Below are 10000 nucleotides of genomic sequence, written 5' to 3'. Positions count from 1 at the left end.
TGATTTTTTGACACTTTTTCGCATATCGGCATCCTTGGTTCCCATACTGGCCATAGGCCATAGGGCACCGAACGGCCAACTTTTGGTCCGGGGGTGAAATTTTTTTTTCACGAGATTTTGATGAAAATGGCTTCGGAACGCGTTTCTAATAATGAAAAGTGAAACCAAACAGTATTTGCGAAGAAAAAATTGTCCTATGAAAAAATCACTTTTTCTTAGGGTACGGGTCAAAAATTTTCTAAGTCCCAAAAAATCACATTTTCTCGAATATCTCGAAAACTACTTATCGGACAGGGGTCAACCAAGGTGTTTTAGAAAGGTCTCAACAAGCTCTAAATAATGGGCCATAGCGACTTTTTAGTGATTTTTTGACAAATTTTGTCATATCGGCATCCCGAGTTCCCATACTGGCCATAGGCCATGGGGCCCCGAACGAAAAAATTTTGGTCCGAGGGTCAAAATTTTTTTTCTCATAAATTTGTTCAAAACGCCGTCGGAACGCGCCTTAGATCATGAAAAGTGAAAAGAAACAGTATTTTGCAAAAGTTGGGGTGGCCTATGACTTACATGGCCACGTCCTAGGTCCGAGTTCCCGAGGTCGTGTTCTTCAGTGGCGGAAAAAAATGGCCACTTGTGGGAGATGCAAAATGTTCATTTTGTATTATAGGGGACACACTATCGAAGCGAAAATTTCAGAAATGGCCTAAAACGTGAAGAAATGATGGGGTATGTACGAAAAGAAGGTTTTTATGGTCAAACGGTGAAAATTTTTTTTTTATGAAAAATTTTGGTCTCCCACCGTTCATGAATTTCTAGGACCAAAAATCGAAAAATTTGAAAACTTCACGATCGAAAGGGAAACGCATATGTGGTGTTCCTAGGTGTGTACGGTGTACGAAAAACGGGTTCACGATGAGATATCAGGCAAATAAGTGGACCTAAAGTGAGTTATACGGGTAAGACGAGGTGTCCAAAGACCGAAATAGGGGTACCAACTGAGAACGAAATGAAGGTCCCCGAAGTCGCCATACAAGTTATAGGAGGTGTCCAAAGTACGAAAAGAGTTCCATATTCGGCTGTTCCTACTATATGGTTCCCTGATTGCTGCTCCAAGGAGTAGTGAGGAAGTGTCCAAAGGTCTGTTGGGGGTATCGAGGTGATACCCTCGACGGACAATATGCACGAAAAGTGGTTCGATGATCTATCCTGTAGGTCGTACGGCAGCCATACCCGGCTGGAAGTACCGCGGTAATTCCGCAATAAAACGTTCGCCAGACGAACAAACAAATTGAATTAGCTCATCGTAGTGTACGGAAACGAAACGAAAATGTAAGGTGATTAGGGATCCGGGAGCAATCTCGCGATCCCATGGTTCGGTGTAAGAAATGATACGAAGTGTTCATAAGTCTCCTCTGGAGGCAGAACCATCGTAGCAAAGTTCGGGAACCCAAGGGTCACAAAAACTCGTAGGACGATATCCACGAATAATCGGGGACTTGTGGGGACTACCGTGCCCTGACAAGTCAACTACACCTTAACTGGTGATGGTCGTCCTACGGGGACCTGCGGGGAACAAAAGGGTCACTAAAACTCGTAGGACAATATCTCCGAATAATCGGGGACTTGTGGGGACCACCGTGCCCTGACAAGTCAACTACACCTTAACTGGTGATGGTTGTCCTACGGGGACCTGCCGGGAACCCAAGGGTCACAAAAACTCGTAGGACGATATCCACGAATAATCGGGGACTTGTGGGGACTACCGTGCCCTGACAAGTCAACTACACCTTAACTGGTGATGGTCGTCCTACGGGGACCTGCGGGGAGCAAAAGGAGTCAGAAACAATCGTAGGACGATATCCACGAATAATCGGGGACTTGTGGGGACTACCGTGCCCTGACAAGTCAACTACACCTTAACTGGTGATGGTCGTCCTACGGGGACCTTCAGGGAGCCGCAGTAAGTCGCAGGTCGTATGCGAGCCTTGATTGGTCCTGTTGGGGGCGTGCGGGGTGTAATGCCTCGGTACGTCAAATGTTGGTGTACGATGTACATCGATAATCTGACATCCTCCTGAACAACCTTTGCTCGTGTGGTTATTGGCGCTGTGGAGTCGGTGTACTGCCGCAGGTCAATGAGAGTGGTCACAACAAAGATTGTGTCACCTGATGAACGTAGAAAGAGAGTCTGCGGGGACTGGTGCCCTGGTAGACAAAAAATATCGAACAAGCAATTGACGAAGACGAATTCTGGTTGATCCTACCAGTAATATACGCTTGTCTCAAAGGTTAAGCCATGCATGTCTAAGTACAAACATAAATGAATGTGAAACCGCATAAGGCTCAGTACAACAGCCATAATTCACAAGATCATCCACCCATCAGTTACTTGGATAACTGTGGAAAAGCCAGAGCTAATACATGCAACATGCCGGGACCGCTGTCCGCTTGCGGGCGGTGGAACTGGTGCACTTATTAGTAAAACCAATCGCCTCCGGGCGGCTTGAGTTGAAGTCTGGATAAGGATGCCGATCGTATGGTCGCTTGACCGACGACAGATCTTGCAAATGTCTGCCCTATCAACTATTGATGGTAGTGTAGAGGACTACCATGGTTGCGACGGGTAACGGGGAATCAGGGTTCGATTCCGGAGAGGGAGCCTGAGAAATGGCTACCACATCCAAGGAAGGCAGCAGGCGCGTAAATTACCCAATCCCGGCACGGGGAGGTAGTGACGAGAAATAACAATATGGACCTCTCTAACGATGGTCCATAATTGGAATGAATTGAGCATAAATCCTTCAATAAGGATCAAGTGGAGGGCAAGTCTGGTGCCAGCAGCCGCGGTAATTCCAGCTCCACTAGCGTATATTAAAGTTGTTGCGGTTAAAACGTTCGAAGTTGATTCCCCGTCCAGACACGCGACCGCCGCGGGCGCCCGGCACACGCCGGATACGTTCGTGCGCGAGCTCGCGGCTGCGACTCACAATGGTGTGCCTGGGCGTCAACCTCGTGATCGGTCGGGCACGTCCCGAGCCGGTGCGTGGTGCCCGGGCAGCTCCCATTTACCTTGAACAAATTAGAGTGCTTCAAGCAGGCTAGTACAAAAGCGTCCACACCCGCCCAGGGTTGGCGTTGGCCGAGAATAATCTTGCATGGAATAATGGAACATGACCTCGGTCTGAGTCTTTTGGTTGGTTTTGTATAGACCCAGAGGTAATGATTAACAGAAGTAGTTGGGGGCATTGGTATTACGGCGCGAGAGGTGAAATTCGTAGACCGTCGTAGGACCAACTGAAGCGAAAGCGTTTGCCATGGATGCTTTCATTAATCAAGAACGAAAGTTAGAGGATCGAAGGCGATTAGATACCGCCCTAGTTCTAACCGTAAACGATGCCAATCAGCAATTGGGAGACGCTACTACATTCGGTGCTCTCAGTAGCTTCCGGGAAACCAAAATCGGGTTCCGGGGGAAGTATGGTTGCAAAGTTGAAACTTAAAGGAATTGACGGAAGGGCACCACAAGAAGTGGAGCTTGCAGAGGCGAGCTGTCAAAGGAAGCAAGCGGACGCTTTCCGTGAGCTCCTTATGATATAGTGTTTTTCGTTTAAAAAACTTACAAAGTGGTGGTGCAAATTTGTTAGAGTGGTGTACGAACACATATTTTGCGCAAACACCGTGAAGTTTTGGTGAAAAACAGTGGAAAAACGTCGATTTTGGCACACAAACATTGCGTCGTGCACCGGTGCGTGTGGCCACGAAGGGTGCGTGTGTGGTTCCGTTAGTGCGTGCGAGCGTAGCGCTCCCTTTCGGTGCGGTTGAAGGGGAGCCCGCAGCCGCTGTGCAGCGTATTTTGTTACGGACAGGAGCGGAACAGTGATAAAACATTACCCCCTAACGAGGGAAGAAACATTCAGTGAAAAACAGTGCGGAAAAGTGCGTTGACCAGCAAGCAGATACCACGTGCTAAGGGCACGTGAACTTAGCACGTAAGGGCTTGGCTGTGTCGGTGAGTGCGTGCGTAGGGTGACGTGCCGTGGTTTGACGTCTGGACAGTGGGCACACCATCGGTCATCCCGGTTGTTGTCCTGGGAGAATTCCCCCCTAGTGCCACCAGCGCCCTCTATGGGGCACTAGCGGAAGTTTCTCCGGAGACACAAACCAAAAGCTCCGCACAAACAAGCGTGCTATAATCAAATGCGGGCTGCATACCGGCCAGGCGCACGTGTCCAGTGACTTTAACGCTGGACAAAGCGACGAACCGTGCAGCAGCATAATGTCGGGAGTAGAGAGCGATGATTCGGTGGAGGTGGTCCCCGAAATCATCAAGACAAAGAAAAGGAGACTTTCTCCGCGCGTAGTGGTGACACCCCTGGAATTGTCGCCAGGGACGATGTCGTCACTACGGAGCTCTCAGGGGGCACCCAAGCCAGCCCCGAGAACACCGTTGGAAGAGCCGGACGAGGGAGCGCGGAAGCGTACCGCCCCCGCCCCGACGCCGTCGCCGAGGAGGTCTATGTCTCCTGAGATGCTGGCACCAGCCGCATCGGAGCCGACCAGCTTCCCGACGGCAGAAGTGTCGGACAGACATGCGCGGCAGTACGAGCGGGTGTTGGAGAAGCTCGAGGAGCTTACCGCTCTTTACCGAAAGAGCCAGGAGGAGAATTCGAGGCTCCGTGCGGAGCTCGATATATATCGAACGGGGGTGCGAACCGTTGTGCAGCTGGAGAATTCAGCGACTGGCGTGCGCTTGGGAAACCAAGCCTCTTCCAAGTTGCAGCCCAGCAAAAGGACACTCAGGCGCTCTCAGCAGAGGGAGAGAGCCGAGGCACGCCAGTCGCAGGGTCCTGCCCAGCATCGCATGCTGGAACTGCAGGAGCAGCTGCGCCGTGAGATCCAGGAGGAAGAGAAGCAGATGAGGGCGAGGAGCGGGCACGGGCAGCGGTCCCAGCCCCTGCAACAGCCGTACGACTTTCCGGCATCGGAAACCAGGCGGCAGCAGCAGCAATCCTACCGTGACGCCCTGGTAGGTGGTTGGCAGGTTGTGGGGAAGCGGCAAAAGGCCCAGCCTTCAGCTGCACCTCAGCAGCGGCAGCGGCCGCAACCAGCAACCAAGAGCCAACGCCCCGCACAGGCAAACCGGCGGACGAAAAGGCGACGACCAGACGCCATTCTGGTGGTCCAGCACCGGGGGTCTCCTTCGCCGAGATGTACCGACCCATCCGGACGAGCCCGGCCCTGGAGGATGTCCAGCACTGCATCCGTATCGGCAAGCGGACACCGAAGGGGAACCTTCGGATGGAGCTGGCACGGGACATGGACTCGGCGGCGCTGTGCAGCCGCATTCAGTCCACGCTGGGAGAGCTGGGATCCGCCAGGGTCCTGACGGAGATGGCGGAGGTTGTTCTGAAAAACGTCGACAACCTCACGGAGGAGGAGACGATCAGGGAGGCGTTGAAGGCGGCACTCGCCAAGGAGCCAGCGGTGGCCTCGCTTCGCATCTGGGAGCGGGCAGATGCCACAAAGCGGGCCCGCGTGCGGCTACCGCGAGTGGAAGCGGAAGCCCTGCTCCAAAAAGATCGCCTTATTATAGACTACTCCTCGTGTCGGCTGGAGGAGGCCCCCAGGCTGGAGGCGGCAAAGCGCCGTTGCTTCCGGTGCCTGGAAAGGGGCCACATGGCAGCGGACTGCGTCGGGCCCGATCGCAGCAACTGCTGCATCAGATGCGGAGCTCCTGGCCATCGGGCGGCCAGCTGCAGCAGTGCGGTTAGCTGCATTCGGTGTGGAGGACCACATCGAATTGCAGCGCACGGCTGCAGGGGAGCTAACCTTCCCCCCGCCGCTAAGCATGTCTGTGGGGAGCCACCTCCAGGTCCTGCAGGTTAACACCAACAGGAGTCGGAGTGCGCAGGACCTGGCTCTCCACACAATGCGGACGGAGCGGGTGGACGTTATGGTGGTGTGCGAGCTGAGTTCGGTTCCGGACGGGAACGCAAACTGGGTGGTGGACCGCGACAGGCTGGTGGCCATTGTCGCGAGCGGATACTCCCACCCGGTTCAGCGGATCTGGAGCTCGAGTTTTCCCGGCATCGTGGCGGCGGACGTGGCAGGCGTCACGATCATAGCGTGTTACGCGTCGCCAAGCATCGGGGTTCCCCAGTTTGTCGAGATGCTGCAACGCATTGAGGTGCTCGCCTCAGGACGCCCCCGAGTGTTGCTTGCCGGCGACTTCAACGCCTGGCATAGCGCCTGGGGCAGCAGCAGGACCAACGCGAAGGGCGAGGAACTGCTACAGCTGGCGGAGGGTCTCGGGCTCGACGTCCTGAACCTGGGGAGGGAAGCCACCTTCCTCGGGAACGGCGTCGCTCGCCCGAGCATTGTGGACGTCGCCTTCGCCAGTACTTCCATCAGCAGGCAGGACCTCGTCGGGGACCCCGACAGGCAATGGAGGATGCTGGGAACTTACTCATTCAGCGACCACCGGTACATCCGCTTCGAGGTGGGGGAAAGGCCGGCGGCAACGAGCCGCAACTCTACGGGAGCAGAAGCAGCACCAGCAGTGAGAGCAGCGGGCAGACGCTGGCGGGCAAAGGAGTTTAGCCGGGAGCTGTTCGACATCGCGTTGCGGGCAGCCAACTTCGTGGAGGAGGCCACGGACCCTGAGGGCCTGACCCGAACCCTGAGCCGGGCGTGCAGCGAGATCATGGCGGAGGTTTCCCCGTCAGTCGGCCACACAGGACGTCCGGCGTACTGGTGGACACCAGAAATCGGCCGGCTACGGGAGAACTGCCGCCTGGCTTGGGAACGGTACAGCAGGGTACCGACTAGCGACACGGCAGCCCGCAGAACAGCTTCTGCACGGCACCAGGAGGCCCGCCAGCTGCTGACAGCTGAGATCCGGGCTAGCAAGCGGGACCGTTACAACGAGTTTCTGCAACACCTGGAGGATGATGAGACGGGTAGGTGGCAGGGGGAGCTCCTGCGACGGCTCGGAGGGAGCCGCGTCGCACAAGAACGCGATCCGGCCGTTCTGCAGCGCATTGTGGACGCGCTGTGCCCGAACCACCCCCCTGTTGCCTGGCCTACCATCGAATCGGACGGCGTCGACATCAGGCCAGTGACGGAGCAGGAGTTGCTCGACATCGCAGCTGGCCTGAACCCTCGGAAGGCGCCCGGTCTGGATGGACTGCCGAACGCTGCCCTTTCGGCTGCCATCCGGGCGCATCCGACGACGTTCGCGAGGCTCCTCCAGGAGCAGATGGATGCTGGCCGCTTCCCGCGGCAATGGAGGAAGGCGAAGCTGGTGCTGCTTCCCAAACCGGGAAAACCCCCGGGCGAGCCGTCATCGGTGAGACCGGTGATGTTGCTGGACACGCCCGGCAAGGTGTACGAGCGAGTACTGCTGAACCGCCTGAACGACCACATCGAGATGCCGACGGAGCCGCTCCTCTCCGAATACCAGTTCGGCTTTCGGCGTGGTCGGTCGACACTTCAGGCGGTTGGGCTGGTGATGGAGGCTGCCAGATCTGCGATGAGTTTCGGGCGAACGAATAGACGCGACAAGCGCTGCCTGCTTGTCGTTGCTCTGGACGTCCGTAACGCCTTCAATTCCGCAGACTGGCAGGCCATAGCACTGGCGCTGCAGACCAAAGGAGTGCCCTCAGGACTGCGCAGCATCCTGCAGGAGTACTTCTCCGACCGTGAGCTGACGTATGATACCAGCTCCGGTCCGGTAACACGCCGAGTAACGGCAGGTGTTCCGCAGGGGTCCATTCTGGGCCCCACCCTGTGGAATATCCTGTACGACGGCGTGTTCGGAGTGCAGCTGCCGGAAGGTGCATCCGTCATCGGCTTTGCGGACGACCTGGCAGTACTCGCCAAGGGGTGTACACCGGAGGAGGCGGCAGGTGTAGCAGAGGAAGCTGTGGCAGCGATTTCCGCCTGGATGGAGCAACATCGGTTGCAGCTGGCCCCGGAAAAGACGGAGATCGTCCTCATCTCCAGTCTGCGTCGGGGCCATCCAGCGGTGCCCGTAGTGATCAACGGCGTCGAGGTCCGCTCGAAGCCGGCGATACGCTACCTCGGGGTCATGCTTCACGACCACCTCTCGTGGAAGCCACACGTCGAGAAGGCCACCGCAAAGGCACTCCGTGTGGTGAAGCTGGCCACCGGCGTGATGTCCAACCACGCCGGACCGAGGATGGCTAAACGTCGGCTGCTGGCAGCAGTGGCGGACTCGGTTGTGCGATACGCGGCACCCATCTGGGCGGAGGCGGTGAAGTTCCAGTGGTGCAGGCGGAAACTGGAGCAGCTGCAGCGACCTTTGGCGAAAGGTGTCGCCAGGACCTTCCGTACCGTCGGCTACGACACGGCGGTAGTGCTGGCTGGACTGGTCCCGCTACACCTGCAGGTGGACGAGATCGCGCGGTGCTATACCAGGCATCAACGGGCGTTGCAGAGGCGGGTGCTGATAGACAAGGAGGTCATCAAGCGGCTGGAGCACTCGGCGACCATCAGGCAGTGGCAGACATCGTGGGACCAGGATGCCGCTCATCCGACCGCGAGCAGGTTCCTACGATGGGCTCACCGCGTGCTGCCGGATATTGCCGGCTGGGTAGGTAGGAAGCACGGCGAGGTTGATTTCTTCCTTAGCCAGGTACTCTCCGGACATGGCTTCTTCCGGGAGTACCTACATGCTATGGGTTTCACCTCTGCCCCGACCTGCCCATTCTGCGCCGACAACACCGTGGAGTCGGCAGAGCACGTGGTGTTCCACTGTCCGAGGTTCGCCGACATAAGAGTGCAGTTCCTGACGGACGCGGACGGCGTCGTCATTTCCCCCGATGAGCTGGAGCGTTTTCTGCTGTCGAGCCCGGAGGCTTGGCAGCGAACGGCCACGGCAGCACGGCGGATCTGCAGCTTCCTACAACAAAGGTGGCTGGAGCAGCAGGTTGCCGAAAACGCGGCCATCGCTGGCGGGATCGTTTCCGCCAATGAGCTGGCGGAACGCGTTCGGCAACAGGTCCGCCGTGAAGCCAGAAACGCTGGCCAACGGCGAAGACGCCGGCAACGGCAGACATCCGCCATCGGGGAGATGGACATGGACCAACAACAGCACCCGTCCAATCAGCAGCAGGAGAGTCAACGCCCAGTTCGGCCCGAACGGGTTCCGCCATCGGCCGAAGTGTTACTTCGTCGTCGGCTAAGGCGGAACCAACGGCAGCGGGAATACCGCGCCCAATTACGCGCGGGTACATTGCCGCCATTGCGTTCGGGCCGAACTCGTCGAAGTAGAGCACCGCCGACGGAGGAGGAGCTAGCCCGACGACGGGCCAACAGGCGCGCGCGAGAACGCCAACGCCGCCACGAGCGACAGGATCGCCATCGCGGCTTAATGTCGGCCGACGTAGAAGCCGCCATCGCGACCACCAACACGTCTACGCGTTGAGTGGGAGCGGTTACGGCCGAAACGATCGGCCAGTCAGCGAGCGTGCGAAAACACGACCGGGCGAGACCGGCATTTTGCCGTCTCCGCTTTGTGCGGTCGTTCGTTCTAGCACAGTCGGGCGAGAGAGAGCGCGCGTGCGCTCGGTTCGGGTACGTTCGGCATTTTGCGTCGTCCGCTTTGTGCGGATGTTCGTACCCGACCAGCAGTGGGAGAGAGAGCGTGCGCGTGCACGGTGAGAGTTAGGTCCGTCTTGTTCGTTTACGTTTTGTGCGGATGTTTGTTCTGTCCCACCGTAAGCGTCAAAGTGTTAGCGTGATTATGTGTGTGCATGTGTGTGTGCGTACATACTCATCGTTAGTATTAGGAAAAATGGAGACTCGACGAACCGCGGGCACGCCCGCTTCGTTAATGTTAGGTGTGTAAACGTAAGTCCTTCATTTTTAATGTTGCGTTTACGAATAGCTAGGCGGGGCGCGTGCCCTTACTAAATGTAGTCAGGGACGCCATTGCAGCCGGTGGCTACGCCTCCGTCGGGAAGGCCGCCGGCAATGG

Source organism: Anopheles stephensi, unplaced genomic scaffold (assembly GCF_013141755.1).
Source record: "Anopheles stephensi strain Indian unplaced genomic scaffold, UCI_ANSTEP_V1.0 ucontig386, whole genome shotgun sequence".
NCBI classification, from domain to species: domain Eukaryota; kingdom Metazoa; phylum Arthropoda; class Insecta; order Diptera; family Culicidae; genus Anopheles; species Anopheles stephensi.
The sequence above is the reverse complement of the archived record's forward strand: the minus strand, read 5'-3'. Positions refer to the sequence as shown.